Consider the following 20,449-nt stretch of genomic DNA (forward strand, 5'->3'; position numbering starts at 1 on the left):
GGCACTATTTGGAGGTGTGGCTTTGCTGGAGTAGGTATGGCCTTGTTGGAGGAAGCGTGTCATTGTATGGGCAGGCTTTGAGGGTTCCTATACTCAAGATACAGCCCAGTGTCTCAGTCCACCTCCTGTTGCCTTCTGATCAAGATGTAGCCAGCACCATGTCTGCCTACATGCCACCATGTCCCACCATGATGGTAATAGACTGAACAACCGAAAATGTAAGCAAGCCACCTCAATTAAATGTTTTCCTTATAAGAGTTGCTGTGGTCATGGTGTCTCTTCACAGCCATAGAAACCCTAACTAAGACACTTGCCTTCTTTTTCTGTTACTCTCCCTGTTTTTCAAGTGCTGACCATGATGTGTGTGATGGCTATTCTTGGTTGTCAATATGATTACATCTGGAATTAACTAAAACCCCAAGATAGGGCACACCTGTGAGTGATTTTTGCTTAATTTGTAGTGGAAAGATCTACTTCTAATCTGGATCTTTGAGGTGGTAAGATACACCTTTAATCCAGATCTTTTGAGGTGGAAGGAACCACTTCTAATCTGGGCCTTACCTTCTGCTGGAAGCCTATGTAACAGTGGTTTTCAACCTTCCTAATCTGTGATCCTTTAATACAGTTCTTCATGTTGTGGTGACCCCCAACCATAAAATTATTTTCGCCGCTACTCCATAACTGTAATTTTGCTGCTGTGATGAATGGTAATGTAAACATCAGTGTTTTCTGATCATTTTAGGCAACCCCTGTGAAAGGAGACATTCAATTCTAAGGGGGTGGTGACTCACAAGTTGAGAACCACTGCTGTACAAAGATATGGAAGAAAGAAGTTTTTGCTCTTTACCTGCTTATTCTCACCTTGCTAGCAAGTCAATTCCTTCACTGACATTACAGCCTACTTCTTTGGGATTCCAGTGTGTACTGAAGACCAACAGAGACATCCAGCTTCATGGACCAAACAACTACCCGATTCTTGGACTGTCCATTCATAGGCAGCCATTGTTGGATTAGCTGGACCACAGCCTGTAGGTCATTCTAATAAATCCCCTTTATATATATACAGAGAGATTCATTCTATAAGTTCTGTTTCTCTAGAGAATCTTGACTAATACAATGTGTTTTCATCTCAATCTCTTGTTGACCAGGATCTCCCTATAGCTAAGCCTCTTACTCTGCTTTCCCGTGTGAATGTTCACGTATGTGGGGATGCATGCAAATATGAGTGTTATGTGTGCACACATATGCGCACATGTGTGTAGCCTAGAGATTAACCTCTGGTGTCATTCTGCTAGAGTTGTCCATCTTGTGTTTTTGATATAGGGTCTCTTAATGATCTGGAAATCACCAAACAGACTTGGTTTACTGGCCAGTGAGCCTGCATGGGTGCATCCCACACTTAGCTTTACATGGCCTCTAGGGGCCAAACTCAGTTCCTTGTACTTGCAAGGAAGCATTTTAGCATCTAAACTGTGTCTCTGGCATCTCTTACTCTGCTTTTAATGACAGTGTGGCAAAGTCCTGGCCTGACAGAACAAAACAAAACAAAAACTACGAAGTTCTTGACATGAGTGCTACATGTCCCTAAGGTTTGAGAGCCAACTGCAAACACAGATGAGCTATTTAATATGCCTGGGTATTTCTCCATCATGACACTACCGTTGTCATCATTATGATAGAAGACAGGCTTGTTTCTCTCTTTGTGCCCTTTCACCTTTCCCAGGGATCCCACCACCTGCCATATCCTGGACTTTCTAGCTCTTTTGCTTTTTAAAAAGACAGTCGGAAGACCATCCACCTGCTGTTTGCCTGCAATTCAGGAAATGAACATCATACCATATGGGCTCTTTAGCACCCACCCACGTGGCCCTAGACACAAGCAGTGGATCCTCTGGCAGCTGGGACAGGTGCCACTAGGGTGGCTGCTTTGCTTGGAAATGACACAGCTTTTTTTTTTTATAAATCTCCATTACATTTTTATTGCACATATACAGAATTAATTTTGGTCTTCTCACTAACTGCAGACAGATTCAGAATTTCTCTGACTGTCCATCTCACACAGCCCAACAATAACCAAAAAAAATGATATCAGTGACATGTTGTAGAATATTAGTTAAAGATGTGCTATATTTGTTTATGCTGTGGAACGTTTGTTTAATGATGGAAAGATGTATTGCATTCTTTTATATTGCATTTGTTTAAACCCGTGAAGTTGTGTTACTGAGCCTGTCTAAAACACCTGATTGGTCTAATAAAGAGCTGAACAGCCAATGGATAGGCAGGACTGGCAGGCAGAGAGAAAAAATAGGAGGAGAAATCTAGGAAGAAAGAGATCTAGGATTGAGAGAAGGAGGAGGACTCCAGGGACCAGCCACCCAGCTACACAGCAACCACAGAGTAAGAAGTAAAGAAAGGTCTGTAGAATAAAGGTAAAAGCCCAGAGACAAAAGGTAGGTGGGATAATTTAAGTTAAGAAAAGCTGACTAGAAATAAGCCAAGCTAAGGCCAGGCATTCATAAATAAGAGTAAGACTCTGTGTGATTATTTGGGGGCTGGGTGGTGGGCCCCCCAAAGAGCAAAGAACCAAAAGAGTTAAAAAAAAAAAAAAGCAGCCAACTCCAGTGACAGCTTTGCAATTAAATTCCAACCAACCGTACTAACTTAATAGAGTGAATAAAGGTAAGATGTGATTCAAGGTAAGATGTGGGGCTGCCACTCAACCCCCCCCCCATGACATATTTCTTCCAGCAAGACCTCACCTCCAAAACCTCCACAAACAGCACCACCAAGTGGTGACCAAGTGCTCAAATATCTGAGCCCATGGGGGACATTCTCATTTACACTCTCACAGACATCTACCAGATATGTACTACTGATGCTCAGGTATTGTACTTTGTTATTCATTTCTTTAAATTAAAAACAAAGGCATGAAAGTAGAAAGACTAGGAAGAGGAAGGAGATTATCAGGAGTTGGGGTGGGGTCAAAAGTGAGTACTGGGTTCGGATGAATCAAAATATATTATGTACGTGTATGAAAATGTCAAAAACCCAGACTTATATTTCATTAATATACAATAATCAAAACGCTTTTTAGATTTATTTATTATTTATTTTTATGTGTATGAGTAGTTTTGCCTGAATGTATATTTATGTACCACACATGTGCCTGGTACCCTCAGAGGTTAGAAGTAGGTGACAGATCCCCTGGAACCAGAGTTACTAATGATTGTGAGCCTCCGTATGGGTGCTGGGAACTGAACCCAGGTCCTCTGTAAGAGTACTATGTGCCCTTCAATAACCATTGGCTTATCTTTCCAGCCCTCAAGACATTTTTTAAAAAACAAAATAGACTCTTCTCTTTTTTTTTTGTACTTTTGTGTGAATGGGTTTACCAAACCATTGTTGAATCCATTTTTATAAAGGAATCAGGGAGAAACCATCGGTGCCTGGATCTCTGAGAAAGATTTGCCTTCAAGAGTTGATTAACATAACAAAGCGGGTCTGGAGAACCAAGGCAAATATCACTGGAGACAGTAGATTGGTGCCTGAGGGTGGTGATATTTGGAGCAGATGCCGTATATTCAGTGCCTGGGGTAAAGTGACCCAGGCTGTGTGTATGTCAGGTTGCCCATCACATAGAGAGGGCTAGCATTGCCTCACAAGGTCCAAGAGCTGTGGGAGCAAAGAGGCACCTGTGTGCTTGGATAAGACACCTTGTAATGTTGAGGTGGTGTCTTGGCTTGTCTTTCTGTCTGCAGGCTTTGAACCTAGCACATAGCTCAGTGTTTGTGACCCCTGCAGAGGTCACAGAGCAGAGGGAATATTTAGAGGGGATTCATCTGACGAGGATGGTATCTGGGGGGATTCATCTAACTAGGATGGTATGAGGGGATTCAGCTGATGGGATTGCTATCTCCTTGGTCTCCCTCACAGCAGGGCATCTTCTTCTGGCACCTCTCATATCGCTCCAGTAGTCTCAGTCAGAAGAGCCAGCAAGTCAGCATTAGGAGTTGCTAAGAATGAACAGTAGAAGAAGGACCAGATTTAAAGTAGGGCTGAAGTCATCACTCTGGTGGAAGGAGTAGTCGGGAGCCTGACACTGTCCAACCTGGATGCTCCCCCTCCTAAGTTAATTCTCTCTCATGGGCATGTCCAGAGGTGTATTTCCCAGGTCATCCCAAGTCTAGTCAAGTTGACAGAGAAGCTTTAGCATTCCAATACCTCTTCATCCACTTGTGCTCTGGTATTCACCATATCTGTGGGTCAGATGTGGATACACCTTCCTGGCATGAGGCTAGCAGCGTCACATATGGATACATATTATGTTACCAGTGTATTATTATTATTATTATTTTGGTTTTTTGAGACAGAATTTCTCTGTGTAGCTTTGGAGCCTGTCCTGGAACTCACTCTGTAGACCAGGCTGGCCTCGAACTCCCAGAGATCTGCCTGATCTGCCTCCCAAGTGCTGGGATTAAAGGCGTGTGCCACCAACCGCCTGGTCTAACAGTGTATTCTTTAAGTCCTATTGGCTGGTTAATTCTTTTTTTTTTTTCTTTTATCATGGAGTTTTCTCAGGAAGAATAAGCAGGTTCAGGGAAAGAAAGAGAAAACATGTAGGTGAAAGTGTCTATTTCCTAAATCAAAGCCAGAGAGGCACAGTTATGTGCCTGTCCATCAGAGCTGTGGTATCAGCCTCACAGGAGACAGGTGGTGGTAGACAGATGGGGCATCATCCGCCATCTTGAATCATCAGCCTTGGTTAGTGGTTGCGGAGATGTGTGCCTTGAGTGACAGCCATGGCCAAATCTAGACACTCCCATGAGTGGAGTATACTTGGGAATTTTTCTAACTAGTTCACACCATTAAATGATCCCACAGCAAGCTCAGGCTTGGACTTCATCTGCCTCACAGAGTCTTCTCGCTCAAGGGCTCAAGCCAGGTTCTGCTTATTTTTCTTCTCTATGCACTCAGTGTGTCCGGACTACCCCCTGCCAGCTGAGGCCAACTGATCCCTCATGGTCCTTCCTTCCAGAGAAAGAGGAGGCAGAATTGGCGAGCAAGTGAAACAAAAGGGAGCCAGATTCATGCTCTAACAATAGGCTTCACTGCCCACCTCCGTGAAGGTCAGCTGTGACTTGCCTCTTAGCAGAGCTCAGATCTGCAGAGTTTAACAGCTGAACAACTTGAAGGGCACCCACTGTGGACTTGGCATTCCATTCAGCAGAAGGCAAGCTGGCGTGAGAAACTTCAAGATATGGTAGCACTCCTTTAAGAAGTTAAAAATATTCCAGAAGAGGTCAACATTAACAAATACACAATACGATTTCTTTTTAATGAGCAAAATAGTCCTTGACACTGAACTGCAACGACATTCTGGAATGGAGGTGTGTCCTTGAACAAGGGAGTTGTGGAAAGAACTGGTTTAGGACCTAGGTGCAGACAGGAGGTTTGGGGTGAGAACAGGAGACAAGAGCATCCAGGAGGGAAAACAGAATGGTTTTAGAACAATCTCAAAGGACTGTTAAGGGAGCCGTTTAGTTTGAACCATCTGTAGACATGAATTCTACCATAATATGAGTTCTTCAAGGGCGAGGACCCTGTGTTAGGCTTTCCTTGGAGTAGCCATTCATCAGACAAGCCTGGGTGTGGAGGCTAGCCAGGAGGAGCAGACAGAGCCTCTCTGCTATGCAGCAGTTTACAATCTAGGGGCAGAGACAAAGACCACATACATAAATTTGTGAGGCTAACTGATGAAGACCACAGTGACGCTCCTCACAGGCAGGGCTTGTTCCAGATGGGAGATGAGTGGACGGAGAACTCTCAACGTGTCAGGTCCATTTACTTCTGAATCCACAAAATACAGTGCATCATAGGAAAGTAGGATACACAAACAACATACAAAGCCACACAGGAAAACACACATCATACACACACAGCACAATAATACAACCCATTCCACGCAACATGTATACAAAAACATACAACACAGCAAACATATTCAACATACATAACACATGAGATATACACAACACATAAATACACAATATACATACAACACAGCACATACACAACATACAATGTACACACAACACACATCTGCAAACTCCCTATTGAGCCCTCTGCATAGGTTATTTCCAAGCTCATCAGTTTTATTTCAGTGCCTATTGCTTTTACCATCACACACAGACAACACTAATGGTGTGTGTGGCTTGCTTGGGAGATTGGAAGGGGATATGCTTTGTAGAGAGATCTAGCTACACGTGGGGATGGAGGGAGGGGAAGGGAGAGAAGAGAGAGGGCACCGGGTGCAGCAGCCAAGAGACCAAAAGGTACAAGAGGGTGGGTAACCAGAATGTCTGGATCATATAGGGAAGAGCCTCTGGGGGAAGGACAACCCAACCCTTGGGCTGGAGAGTTCAGGGTAGAGGGTGGGGTGTGCTGAGATCCATACCCTGTTACAGGTAGGCACTGAGGGATGCTGGGAGAACCTGGCAGCCAGGTCTGCTTTGATACGTTAGATAGGCACCTCATTTGTCCAGGGTTTGAGGTTTAGCATAAACATCAGGTGTTTTTCTCTATACCAAGCACTCTGTCTGTTGCCTGGAGGCAGGGTCTTTCACTGAACCAGAAATTGCCATTTTGACTTGATGGCCAGGGAGCTAGCTCTCAGAATTATTTTGTAACTGTAATTTTGCTACTATTATGAATTGTAATGTAAACATCTGTGTTTTCTGATGGTCTTAGGTGACCCCTGAGAAAGGGTGAGACCTACAGGTTGCTAACAGCTTCAGTACAGAAGCCATCTGCTTACATTCCCCCAAGTTTGCTGCTAGGGCTCTGTGGTGGCTATTCTTGGGTGTCAACTTGACTACACCTGGAATTAACTAAAACTCTCTAATGGGGCACACCTGTGAGGGATGTTTTGCTTAATTTGAAGTGGGACGATCCACTTCTAATCTGCATCTTTGAGGTGGGAAGACACACCTTTAACCCAGATCTTTTGAGGTGGGAAGACCTGATTTTAATCTGGGCCACGCCTTCTGCTGAAAGCCTTCATAAGCATGTGAAAGAAGGAAGTTTTATTGGGCAGCACGTGCCTTTAATTCCAGCACTTCCAAGACAGACGCAGGTGGATCCTGAGTTCAAGACCAGCCTGGTCTGTGAGTGCCAGGGCTACACACAGAAACCCTGTCTTGAAAAAGCAAAACAAAACAAAGAAGGAAGATTTTACTCTTTACCTGCTTGCTCACGCCTGGCTAGTAAGTCCATTCCTTCACTGGCAGGCAATGGAGCCTACTTCTCTGGGATTTCAGCATATATGGAAGACTAGCTGAGCATCCAGCCTCATGGACTGAACAACTACCGGATTCTTGGACCTTCGGTTCACAGTCAGCCATCGCTGGACTAGCTGGACCATAGCCTGTAAGTCATTCTAATAAATACCCTTTCTAATATCCCCTGAGAGATTTGTTCTATAAATTCTGTTCCTCTACAGAACACCGACTAATTCAGACTCCTAGTTCAAGAGAGCTTAGGTCACACTAATTCATAAAACACAGCTGACTAATGGATGAGCTTGTGGTAATATGGAGGAAAGGGAAGGTTGGGTCCCTTGAGATGCTTGTGTTTTTCATCGTATCCTTAATGTTCCCCTCTTTTCCCACCATGGAACACACCCGAGAGTCTGTGGTACCTCCATACCACCCTGCCGCCCAGCTGTGGGGTCTCTGAGACTGTCTATCTCAGGCCCTTTTCCTGTAGCCAGTGCTGTGAGCTTCCAGGTCAGAATGTCCTCAGCATCTGAGCTCTCCTTGTCAATGCCTCTTTCTGAGGATGACACAGGTCTGCCTCCTGAGCGATCTCCCTTCCATGTGTCTGCATTCTGAGTGATCATGCTCATCTTTACTTCCCTACACCACCTATGATTGTGTCTTTCCTGTGTGTGCGTGCTCAGGGCTTTGTCAAGGCCACAGGAGCTCAGTTTGGTGTTTAACCCTCATTCGTTGTCATCATTTGAAGGCGTGCGCCGTGTGAGATTTGATTTCACGGTAACTCTTTCGTTTGTGTTTGTTAGGCCGTCGCTGCCGTTGGAGTACACCGCTCCCACACTCAGGGGTGGCCAATAACCAGGTGTGGCCTGTGAGGTAGTTTGCAAAGTGAATAGGAGCAGGTGCCCTTAACAAAAGGCTTGAAGGAGAGAGGTTGTCTCTGTTCCTTCTTTCTTCCCTCATGTAGGGATGTAGCATGTAGCACAGGGACACGAGATGACAGTGTCTTGCTCTTGGACTCTCTACATCCACAGCTATGAGAAAAAAAAAAATCCTATCTATTTGTAAGTTATCCAGTCTCTGTTCCGGCTGCTCAAAACAGAATGAGAAAACAGAATGAGGTGAGAAGCCATGGACTGTGTTCAAGAGCTGGCTGGAATACTCAAATTGTTTTCAGACAGACAAAAGTGGACCTGTTGGCGATGTGGATGTGGATTGTTTGCGGGTGCTTTGCAAATGACTGGCCAGGCAAATAGGTAAATGATAGAATCCTGGTTAGAAAGAGAAGAGGAGGCTGGGGGTGGGAGTTAAGGGGGGTCTTGGGGAGTTGACACAGGTGGGTGGAGATTTCAAAGATTTCAGCTTGGGGTGTGTTAGCTTTGCAACATCCACGTGGAGATACTAAACTGGAAGTTGGCCTAAAAGTTTGACCTCAAGGATCAGTTGGGATGCGTCAGGGTGTGCCCATGATACCCATTCACTCACAGCCCTAAGGGAGCTCTGGAAGCAGGTGCTTTTGAGTTACCTGGGAAAAGCTGCTGCTTTTATCCGTTTGCTGAGTCCTGATTTTTTTAAAATATAATTTATTTATTTATTACACATACCATGTTCTGTCTGCATGTATGCCTGCACACCAGAAGAGGGTACCAGACCTCATTGCAGGTGGTTGTGAGCAATGTGGGTGCTGGGGATTGAACTCAGGGCTTCTGGAAGAGCAGCCAGTGTTCTTAACTGTTAAGCCATTTCTGCAGCCCCGTGTCCTGCTTTCTTTCCACAGTATCTTTTCCAGCTGTGCCCTCTTTAGGAGATTAACGGGTAATTGTATGTTTCCAAAGGTTCAAGAGTTAAATAGGCTTTAGGACTATAATGACCATGCTGCCCTGATACATTTAGGAAGAGAGAAAAATAGAAAAAAAATTAAAAAATCATTTGTAATCCCATTGAACAGAAATAAGCACTAATAGGTGTCTTTGCAAGGGTACCTGCCGCCAATGTGCTCCAAACCCTTTGACTGGGCAAAGTGATGGGGCATGTTCCTGGCACAAGGAAGCAGCCGAGTTCCATCCCAGCACAGACAAAAATAATTAAATAAAATAAAACATTGGCCTAATTTGCATCAAACCCAAAGCAGCAGTTATGACTGCTGTCTTCAGCATCGTGCAACTTCTTGTGGCTAAACACACACACACACACAAAATTGCCTCCAGGTTCTAAGCACTTAATAAGCCACGGCCAGATAGAGCCACGAGAAACACACACCAGATTTCCCCGTGTGCTGCCGTGCAGTGCGCTGGATCAGCTGGCTGGGCCCCCTTCCGGACTGCTCTCTGGACAGGTGCAGCCGTATAAACTGGAACAGAATGCAACTGGTTCCCTGTTGGCAGATGCACTGCATGGGAGTGGAGACGACAGTCCTCGCGCCAGCTGGTGTGAAGCTGAACTGTTTCAAAACGAATGCAGAGTTCATGCCAAGGAAAGTGCTGTGCGCGCACGAGAGCATGGCTGCGCACGCGTTAGACTACAGCGTGCTGGGGAAATAAAGTACATTCGAAAACTTAAGACAAATGAACCATCGGTATGTGGGTATGGGATCTCAGATATCTTTTGTTCCTATATTTACGAAATTAGATATACTCAGAGAAATAAAGATGCGACTGTTCTCTGTGGCTCTTGGCTTTGCACATGAGCACCTGGGAAACCATTTTTCAAAAGTCCGGTTAACAGGACTGGTCCTTTCATGAGTGCTTTACTCCCTGAACTATTTATTTATGTATATGTGTGTATATATCTCAGGATATATATATAACAGAATGTATCGATATAAATAAATTTTATTTTTAAGATATATATATATAATTTAAAATGATATAAAATGCATATAAATTCTGGGGGAAGGGAATCATTGTCTCTAGTTGTAAGCCCTCAGAGGAGCCTATCGGGTCCAGTGGAGAGCTCTAAACCTATGATCACTCAGATGGTTTATATCCAGATTGAGGGCTATCAGTGAGTCAGAAAATACAATGAGTGGACATGAACATGATAGATTTGTGGAGAAGAGGGAGCATGGATAGAGGGTCTTTGGGAGGCAGTTTGGAGGTGAGAGTGGTCAGCACAGGTGTGGAGATGTCAAAGAACAATTTTAGTTAAGGAGAAAAAATAGGTGAAAACCAACAGAAGGCCGGGCGGTGGTGGCGCATGCCTTTAATCCCAGCACTCGGGAGGCAGGCGGATCTCTGTGAGTGGGAGGCCAGCCTGGTCTACAAAGTGAGTTCCAGGACAGGCTCCAAACGCTACACAGAGAAACCCTGTCTCAAAAAACAACAACAACAAAAAAACAAAAACAAAAAACCCAAACAAACAAACAACAGAAAAGTCCAACTGAGCACATAGATCTCCCAGTCCTAAATACTTAGGTAAGAACTGAGGAGGTCTGGATGACTCGGATTTTGAACAAGAACTCAGGGTAATGAAAAGGTTTTTAGTTGCAATTCCTCTTTGCTGACCAGATGGTCCTTAACAACCTGTTATTCATTTGCTCCTCATTCAGGTGGACTTGCCCCCATGTGGGCCTCACTAAGAAAACATCCTGTATGCCTCCTCAGAGCCGACATGGTTCTCTGATATTTTGGACCTCCCCCTGTTGGAGTTGATTACACTTGAAGCTTTGTCAAAATGAAAATTATTATTATTATTTTTTTTTTTGGTTTTTCGAGACAGGGTTTCTCTGTGTAGCTTTGCGCCTGTCCTGGATCTCGCGCTGTAGACCAGGCTGGCCTCGAACTCACAGAGATCCGCCTGGCTCTGCCTCCCGAGTGCTGGAATTAAAGGCGTGCGCCACCACCGCCCGGCCAAAATGAAAATTATTAAGATGTCTGTCTTAATTACTTTTTCATCACTGTGTTAAGACACCAATGGCTGAGTCAACTTAGAGAAGAAAGTTGGTTTGGGCCTTGGAGTTGGGTTTGAGTCCATGAGCAGCATCATGGGGAGCATGTGGCAGGCAGGTGGGCATGGCGGGCGGGCAGGCATGGCGATGGAATGGTAGCTGAGAACTCACGATCTTGAGCCACAATCACGCGTCAGAGCTACCTGGGAAACGGTTATTGCAGATCTTTTCCTCAAAGCTTCTCACTGTGCATTTAGCCAGCTAGCTGTTCATTCTTTCAACAGCTGTTAGTTCAGCACTTTGCTTGCTGAGGTATTGGAGATGGACAGGTGACTTGGGGGACGTGTCAAGCTTGGATTCCAGTCCCCCAATCTCTCTTGTAATGGGAAGTGTTGAGAAAATGCACCCGGGGTGTGTGCGTGGTAGGTGTGTGCGTTGCTCTGGATTGTTAGTGGCTAGAGGACATGGGAGAGGAGAGAGGGAGGTGGACGCTGCAGCGGGTGATGGATGTCTGAAGAGTGTGGAGCCCCATCTTGTTCTCTCAACTTCCCCTGCTTTATCACACTCCACTTCCGGTCCTTTGATGTGTCCTCTAGGACTTAATGCCATTTTGTTCCGTTTATTTGTTTAATTAGTTAGCTATGCTTATTCTATGCACTAGTCATTTCTTCATCCACTTCTGGAAATGGGTTTTCCCAGAGGCCAACCATCGGACTTGGCTACATTCGCCTCCTAATGCCAGCTACCTCACAGGTGCTCAGTTTGTCGAGTGAAGGAATTTGCCAAGCAGCTCACCCACACCACCTGTTGATAGCCTACGTTTTAGAGTGATTTGGACTAGAAATAAGTTCAGATAACTCCAAGGTGTGGTGTTATTGCTAATGCATCTGTATTTAGGGATTCAAAACTTTCAGCTGAAGAGTCTAAACCTAAGAACTTAAGCATAGTGTATGCCACCATCCTGTGACCATTAGTAAGACATGCATGTGTTTTTATACGTGAACAAGGAGTTAAAAGCAGTCTATCAGGTCTGTATCTGATCTATTTTGGGGCCTTCTGTCTCCACATCCTGACCACAACTGTTTAATGTGTCAGTCATCTTTGTCTGAAGTCTAGCCCAGGGCCTCTCCTCACTCTTGGCAGACTCTCAAAATGAATGATTGTTCTAGAATCCACAGTCAGGGCTATGCAGCTCAATCTCAGCCTGTTCTTGCCTAAATATAGCTGTACAGCTTGGATAAGGGGCTCAAGGGATGATCAAGTGTCTTGGAACAAAGGTTTCATTTGCTGTAACCCTTGATTACAAAGAACCAACCCCTCAAATCTGGAGTGTATCAAGCTTCAACTCATGTATCTCAGAATTACAAGATTTCTAAATACTCAAACATCCAAATGAGTTATTTGGGGATGATATTAATCATAAATGTTAATTCCTTACCTTCTCGAAACCTCTGAGTGGAAATTGCTATGGTTTGCCCTTCCGTTTTCTGTGTTGACAGGAAAATAGCCGGTATCTCAAAGGGAATAGAGATAGTGTGTGCTGGAGCCCAATGTGAGAGACTGTGGCCCTGGCATGCAGGTTCGGGTCCCCAGATGCCATGTTTGACTGTCCAATCAGTCGTGTGAAATTTTATTAGTTACACAACAAAGGAACAGGTAAGGCAGGGCATTGAGCGCATGCTTTGGTGGGAACCACACATAGGCCACCTATAGCAAAGTGGGGAAACTCTGTTACAGGCTTCAGGACTATCTGGTATGCCCTTAGCTTTTAGGTGAGGGGAAACCAGTCATTTACAAAGAATTCATTTTAAAGATGCTGAAAGTTGTAAAGGTGATAGTTCATATACAAGGTGTGCATATATATGAACATGCTTTCAGAGGTACTAAAAATAGCCCAAGATCATTTGCTTTTTGTTCGTTTAGTTTTGTTTTTGTTTGTTTGTTTGTTTGTTTTCCAAGACAGGGTTTCTCTGTATAACAGCTCTGGCTGTTATAGAACTCGATTTGTAGAGCAGGTTGGCTTTGAACTCACAGAGGTCCACCTGCCTCTGCCACCACCATCCCCAGTTTCCATCATTTGGCTTTAGTCTGTAGCATTTTAACTTCCCATAATCTCAAAAATGTAGTCATCTGGCCTTGTTGAACCCTTAACGCTGATGTGGCTTCTTCCAGCGATTTTCAGTTCCCGTTTGGTTATGACATTGATTTTTGTAAGCACACCCTCCTTTAAACAGGGTACAGCATCAAACATGTGTCTTTGTTACTGTAACATGAAACCAGAATCCTATTGGGAAGGGTAAGCAGAAGAATAGCCATGGCCCCTTTTAGTACCTCCGCGATGAGAAATGGTCTGGGCAGTGTTGCTGGTGTTACAGTTAGAGCTGCCCTGGGGAGATCGTGCTGGACAACTGGGGAGGGATGCTGACACACTAGGAAGAGGGTGAGCCAGTGGGCCCCAGACAAATCAACTGTGTCTATTACCAAACACCTGTTTATAAAAAAACAAACCAACAAACAAATTTAGAGTATATTACGTATCCCCTTTATGTGTCTAGGAGACATTGCATTCTAAATTCTCAAACTAGAATGTTGAGGAACTCTCTGTATGTCTCTGCTCTGCTTTTTTGGTTGGCCTCTCTTCGATGTTAATTGGGCTTCCTCCAGGACTCAGGCTGTGCATGAACTGCCCCCCAAGCTTGTCATCGTCTACCTGAGAGAAATCCTAAGAATAAGGCCTGCTTTTTCTCCGTGCCCACATGACAAAGACCAAAGGGGCACTCAGGCTAGCTCCGAGTCATGTCACTCCTGGCATGTCTGATGCTTTTGACAGCGTACACGTAAATCCACGGGTCACGTGACCTTGCCTATGCTGCTGTCTGTGGGCAGGTGTGTGAGGTGCCCCGACTGATTTTGTAGAGTGGCTTCAGGCTTGAAATGCCTTTCCTGTGGTGGTTGGTGCCGCAGCCACATCTGTGAATGGGTGGCTCAGCAGCTGAGGCTTCAGGGATGCTGAGATGGCTCTGTCCCCTGTGTCATTGTCCCCCTCCCCCCAGCTTGGGGCTTTGTTAGGCTCCGCAGCTTTGCTGACAGCTCTAGTCACCATGGTGGCTGGGCTTACAAGTGTTGGCAGGCATCAGTTTTATTAGTTACACGACAAAGGAACGGGTAAGGCAGGACACTGAGCGCATGCTTTGGCGGGAACCACACATAGGCCACCTATAGCAAAGTGGGGAAACTCTGTTACAGGCTTCAGGACTATCTGGTATGCCCTTAGCCTTTAGGTGAGGGGAAACCAGTCATTTGCAAGGAATTCATTTTAAAGGTGCTGAAAGTTGTAAAGGTGATAGTTCATATACAAGGTGTGCCATGTGTAGCTTTGCACACAGACCAGATAGGGACAGCCACCCCCCTCCCCTGCAAGGCATAGCTGGGTGATAGCAGAGGTAGCCCCTCCTCAACATACATAATAATAACAAATAAAAAAATTTAAAGTGTTGTCTTCTTGCCTACCCACCCTACACTGTTTTCTTGTCGCATTTGTGGATCTGTGCATACCATAGTATATGTGTGGAGGTCAGGGGACAAGCTTATGTAGTTTGTTTTCTCCTGTTGCTTTTATATTGGTTCTGGGGCCTGTACTTGGGTCACCAGGCTTCTGTGGCAGGCGCCTTTAACATTTTGAACCGTCTCACTGACCCTGAACTAAATTTTACTGACCAAAGCTTCTAATGCTGCTGACATCCAAGTGGCCTGTTGACACTCAGGACTGCAGAATTCAATCCAGGGGCTTCTCTTCTGTTGCAGCTCATGCATAAACTAAATGGCGGCAAGAATTTTGCACAGTTAGTCATGTGAATGTTCCCTGCTGAGTATGGTGGCTGCCCATCATGGTTTGATGAAGCCAGGGCTACCATTCTGTTTTTTTTTAATTTTCTATATAATAATTAATAAATAAACTACTAATATTAAGAATTTCTTATGTCTTCAGTAAAAAGTTGGACCCAAGTCCTGGAATATTGTTGGAAAAATTACCACTAGGAATAGTCATTCTAAAAGTAAACATTTTCAAAAAGAATGAGTCAGTTCCCATGGCTTTCTGTAAGTATGGAATTTCAGCCTGCAGAAGAGCAGTCGGCAATAACATCCCACGTTGGCTTGTGTTGTGTCTCTTCTCTGAACGTGACGCCCTGTCAACTTCTCTGCATGGGTTCCCATCATGCAGAGAGATGTGCCGTAGGCTCTTGGTGTATGGAGGAAAGGAAAGCTTGCAGATGGCAAAATGAAGACTAAGAGAGAGGCAGGGAAAAGTGGCCAGGGTCTGCAAACATCTGTGCTTCTGAAGGGAAGGGATCCAGCATTGCTCCAGAAGCTCTCCCAACTCAGGGTGTGTGGGAAAGGAGAAATATGGAGATGGCTGCCCTTATGGAAGCTTGTCCCCCAAGACTGTCGGTGGCTCTGATATAGCATTCGCTGGTCTTTCTGGGGGTTAAGACATAGACATGATGTCTGCTGTCAAAAATGCAAAGGTACATAGGTAGGAGTCACATCTTACCCAGCTTTTTGATGACCTGCACCCAATTCGTGGGCTCAGTGGGTGCTGAGTTGACAGTGTGGCCACTTTTAGTGTCTTAGAACAGGTTACATTTGACATTGTCACTAGACTAATAAGGAGTTGGTCATTTAGCCCAAATTTTGTAATAAGGTAAAAAAAGCAATCACTTTTGTCCTATGCGAGTAGGCAATGACTGTTTCCTTGCAGTTTCAATCCTTAGAGTCGAACCAACCATTCATGACACATTGCACTCAGGTTACCGTTTTATGGGTAAAGTTAAAGAGGTCATCTTCGTCTCTCCAATGCAAAACGGACAGCAGCCATAGAACCCATGTCTGTCAAGCTCTGTATGAAGCCTGTACTTTGAACTCCAATGCACTTGGATGCTGGGAGGCAGATCCCATAGCTACTTTACATTAGTTGATTTGTTCCTGCAAGGTAGCCCACCCTGGCTTCGACTTGCAATCCTCCTCCCTCGGCCCCCCAAATGCTGGGGTGACAGGTGTTCATCACTGCATCTGGCACTGTAATGTTTTTAAAGTGGCATATTCATCCCGTTACATTTCTCAGAGGCTGGATTTTGTTGACTGGATCCCTGAAGTATCATTTATTGTCTTCATTTTTTCTTTATATTTTCTGTAAATGTGTTAGCTTATGACAGATCTGCTTCTTACGTGGTACTGCATATATGAGGAGATATAATTATTGAGTCTTTTTTTAAAAATACTTTGCCTACTCATATTCAACACCAGATCAACCCTCTTACACAGGTTGCAGAATAGTGATTTTTCTAGTATATCTTGTGTGTCTGTGTGTCAGTGTTTCATCTTGTTTACTTCTGTGCTAGCTAGTGTTTTATCAACTTGGCACAAGCTAGGGTCTGTTGGAGCCCATCTGGGTTTCCTGGTGGCTTTGCCCAGCAGGTCTGCATAAAGAGGATGATTGGACCACGGGCCTGAGTGCAGGTGTTTGGAAGGGTCTACACTTGGCTGTATTGAGCAAGGGGAAGGTCCTTTGCTCCTCCCCTTGGCATTGTTATAAAAAGCCCTTTGGAATAAAGTTGAGGGCTGGTGGGTTGAGACCCAGGCCCTCCCGAGGCTATCCTGTGTTTTCTGTCTTTCCTCTTGTTGTCTAGGTATCTCTAGCTAATATTTCTCACTTCTTCCTACTCAAGAGTACCCTGGGTCATAAAAGTGGCAACTTGAGAAAATGCCTCCATTAGGTGGCCTTGAATACAAGTTTTGTAGAGCGCTGTCTTGATTAGTGACTATTGTGGGATGGCCCAGCCCATGTGAATGATACCACCTCTGGACAGGTGTTCCTCGACTGTAAAGAAAATAGGTGGAGCAAGCCAGTGAACAATGTTCTTCCATTCCTCTGTGGTCTCTGGTCCAGTTCTACCTCCAGGTTCTTGCTTGAGTCATGAGATCTTCCTTCAGTGATGGATGATGACATGGGACTATAAGGTAAGTAAACTCTTTATCCCCACACTGGTTTTGGTCAGTATTTTATCATAGCAACAGGGACAACACACAGCTAAAAACTTGTATAAAGACAAACTTCTCTTTGCCTGTTGTTTGGCTGCCTACCATTGTACTTAGGAAAGGCAGGGGTGAGGGCATGGGGGAGGATTTGCTTGCTTCTCCTAAACATGTTCAAAATAATGTGTTGGTTAAATCGTCGTCTTTTTGACATGTTGCAGCATCTGGAGCTTCATTGCTGAGTCACTTGGCATGCCTTAGGATTGTGATTCTCAACCTGTGGGTCATGACCCCTTTGGGGTTGACTGACCCTTTTATAGGCATTGCCTAAGACCATCAGAAAACACAGATATTTACATTACAATTCATAACAGTAGTAAAAATACAGTTATGAAGTAGCAACAAGAATAATTTTATGGTTGGGGTCACCACAGCATGAGGAACTGTACTAAAGGGTCACAGCATTAGGAAGGGTGAGAACCACTGCCTTAAGACCTTACATGGCAAGGTATATCAGTTCATCTCTTGCCAATTCTTCCCCAGACTGGGAATTGGAATTGACAGTCAGAAAAGCCACACTAAAAACATAAAACATAACTTCGGTCTAGATATATGGTGTGTCAGAAGCAAATTTTATGTTCAGACGTATATATCTACAAGATACCTCATTACGTGTTTACAAATGTTCAGAAATCTGAGTACGTCTGTCCTAAGTGAGGCCCAACTTGTCGGAGCAGGAAGAATTAAAAAGAAATAGTTAATAAAGATGTTTTGGGTTTGTTGGGTACTTGGATAGGCAGGAAAATAAAAGGCTGTCCTGGAACTCTGTAAACGAGGCTGGTGTCGAACTCGGAGATCCACCTGCCTTTGCCTCCCAAGTGCTGGGATTAGAGGCGTGTGTCACCACCTCCGGTTTATGGGGAACTGTATTAAAGGATCACAGCATTAGGAAGGTTGAGATCCACTGCTTAAAGCCACCAAAAACGAATAAGGAAACAGAAGCTTCTTTAGAAAGCAAATATACTCAGGAGCATGTATACAATAGCAGACACGGATCCTTTCAACAGTAAGCTGCATGTTTCTTCAATCTTTTACATTATTACATTCATTTGAGTGTTGTTTCTTAATGTCTTACGCATGCCTCAATCTCCTCCAGGAACCTATGGCTTCATTTTCTTTCTTGTAGAACTCTTCCTTGGATGGGAGCTCAAACCTAGCATTAAAGTGATCTAGGTCCAGTTAGCAGGAAACAGCAACAGAAAAAATGTATCGTAGGAGACTGTTACCCAAGGCTCTCCCAGGAAGATGTCCTGTAATAGGCTAGTTGGGTACACTCAGTTCTGTGACCCCCTTCCCATATCTGTTTCAGTTCAACACTTGGGAGGCCATTGAGTCCAAGAATCAGGTACAGTGTTTGATTTATGAAGTCATAAGATTGTTTCCCTCCCATCCTTCCAGAGTCCTTTCCTCCATCCCGGAAAGCAGAGACTTATACTCACATTTTATTGTTCCATCACACACAGATGATAAATTATTGAGAAGCCATTTGGACTGTAAAAATGAAATACACAGCCTATAACCATCCAGCAGGATGCCTGGATTGGCGCCAGCTGCTGTGAAATACTAGGCTCCGATATTCTTAAAACTCATCAAACCCCTTCCTCACAAAGGCTGGGTCCTTGATGGAGGGAGGGAGAGAAGACGCCTAATTAGGGCCATTGGTGGTCTAAAAACAATCTTGCTGTGTCTGAGTGCTGGCGGGTTCAGATTCTGTATTTGTGTTTCAGTTTATTCTTGCCTGGAACTCCAATTCAACCTAGCCATAATTTCCAATAATTGCAAAGGTGGTAGTTTTCTTCTAGAGTGAATCTTTATCCTTGTGTGGCTTCCTCTTTTAAGAATCTGAAAAACTGGGCTGGTGAGAGGGCTCAGCAGGGGGTGGTGGTTGACTGCCAAGCTTGATAACCTGAATTTGATTCCTGGGAGCACACAGTGGAAGGAGAGAGCTGAATCATTCCAGTTGTCCTCTGACCTTTACAAGCACGCTGAGGGGGTACTTGTACCCATCCCTTCCCTCCAAAAAATGAAATGAAAAACAAAACTGAAATTCTCAATGTCCTTTCCTTTCTTCTCACCAACTAGATTTATACACTAAGATACAAAAGATATCAGGGTGGTTATGAACTTCTGTGGCCCTATCACGAAGCTCACAGATCTGTGGATTCCTTATTAGATTTTTATTTCCCATATGTTGTAAGCATACATGCTTGCTAATAAGGCTAATAATTTTGCTCTCTTTATTTATGTACTTTTTAATTTTTGTTTTTCAAGACAGGGTTTCTCTGTAGAGCCCTGGCTGTCCTGGGCTCTGTATACCAAGCTGGCCTTGAACTCAGAGATCTGCCTACCTCTGCCTCTCTAGTGCTGGGATTATATATATATATGTGTGTGTGTGTGTGTGTGTGTGTTATGTTGTGACCTTGCCTTTTATGGGAAGGTATAATCTGCTGAGTTTTTTTTTTTAATAAGTTAATTTGGGTAGTGCTGGTGCACACCTTTAATCCCAGCACTTGGGAGGCAGAGCCAGGTGGATCTCTGAGTTTGAGGCCAGCCTGGTCTACAGAGCGAGTTCCAGGACAGCCAAGGCTACACAGAAACCCTGCCTCGGAAAACAAACAAACAAAACAAAACAAAAGATTAATTTTATAAAATTTATCTTTAAAGTGTCAATATTTTTTAAAAGTTTAGAATCGGGCACAGGTATATATGTTTCACTTTTTACGTGTGTGTGTGTGTGTGTGTGTGTGTGTGTGTACTGCACATGCCAGAGCATGCCTGTGGAGGTCAGGGGATAATTTGCAATAGTTGGTTCTCTCTCTGCCTTTCTACTGTGCAATCCTGGGGACTGAATTCAGATTGTCAAGCTTGGCAGCAAGTGCCTTTGCCCACTTGACAATTGTATTTCCACGGACTTGGGCATTTTATATTCCAAATTCCCTCTATTTTTTATGCTCAAGTCTGAGAAAGTCACATTCTTCTTGTTTTTTTTTTTTCCCCTCTCCAAAATTTAAGCACACAAGAGCCAATCTCCCTGTGGTAGTAGAGGGTACCATCTATTTTGCCAATTTAACTGTGTGCTACTTCTAAATAAAAGGTTTGATGAGAACCATCTCCAGGCAGATATGTTTGGCAAACTCTCCTTGTTGGTTGGTATTCAAGGTAGAAGAGATTCCTTCCTACCTGCCGTTACCTACGTATG

General features: G+C 44.3%; 1 long non-coding RNA gene across 3 annotated transcripts in view; it reads left to right on the plus strand.

Moving 5' to 3' along the window:
- Window positions 1-3,087, plus strand: part of LOC128114615 (uncharacterized) — a 29,173-nt gene extending 26,086 nt beyond the window's left edge. For all 3 annotated transcript variants that reach the window (XR_008219832.1, XR_008219833.1, XR_008219831.1), the window contains one exon: window positions 743-3,087. This is a non-coding gene — a long non-coding RNA (uncharacterized LOC128114615). The remainder of the gene's footprint in view (window positions 1-742) is intronic.
- Window positions 3,088-20,449: the final 17,362 nt, after the last annotated feature.

This window comes from Peromyscus californicus, unplaced genomic scaffold (assembly GCF_007827085.1).
Source record: "Peromyscus californicus insignis strain IS unplaced genomic scaffold, ASM782708v3 Scaffold_19__1_contigs__length_69161282, whole genome shotgun sequence".
NCBI lineage: Eukaryota > Metazoa > Chordata > Mammalia > Rodentia > Cricetidae > Peromyscus > Peromyscus californicus.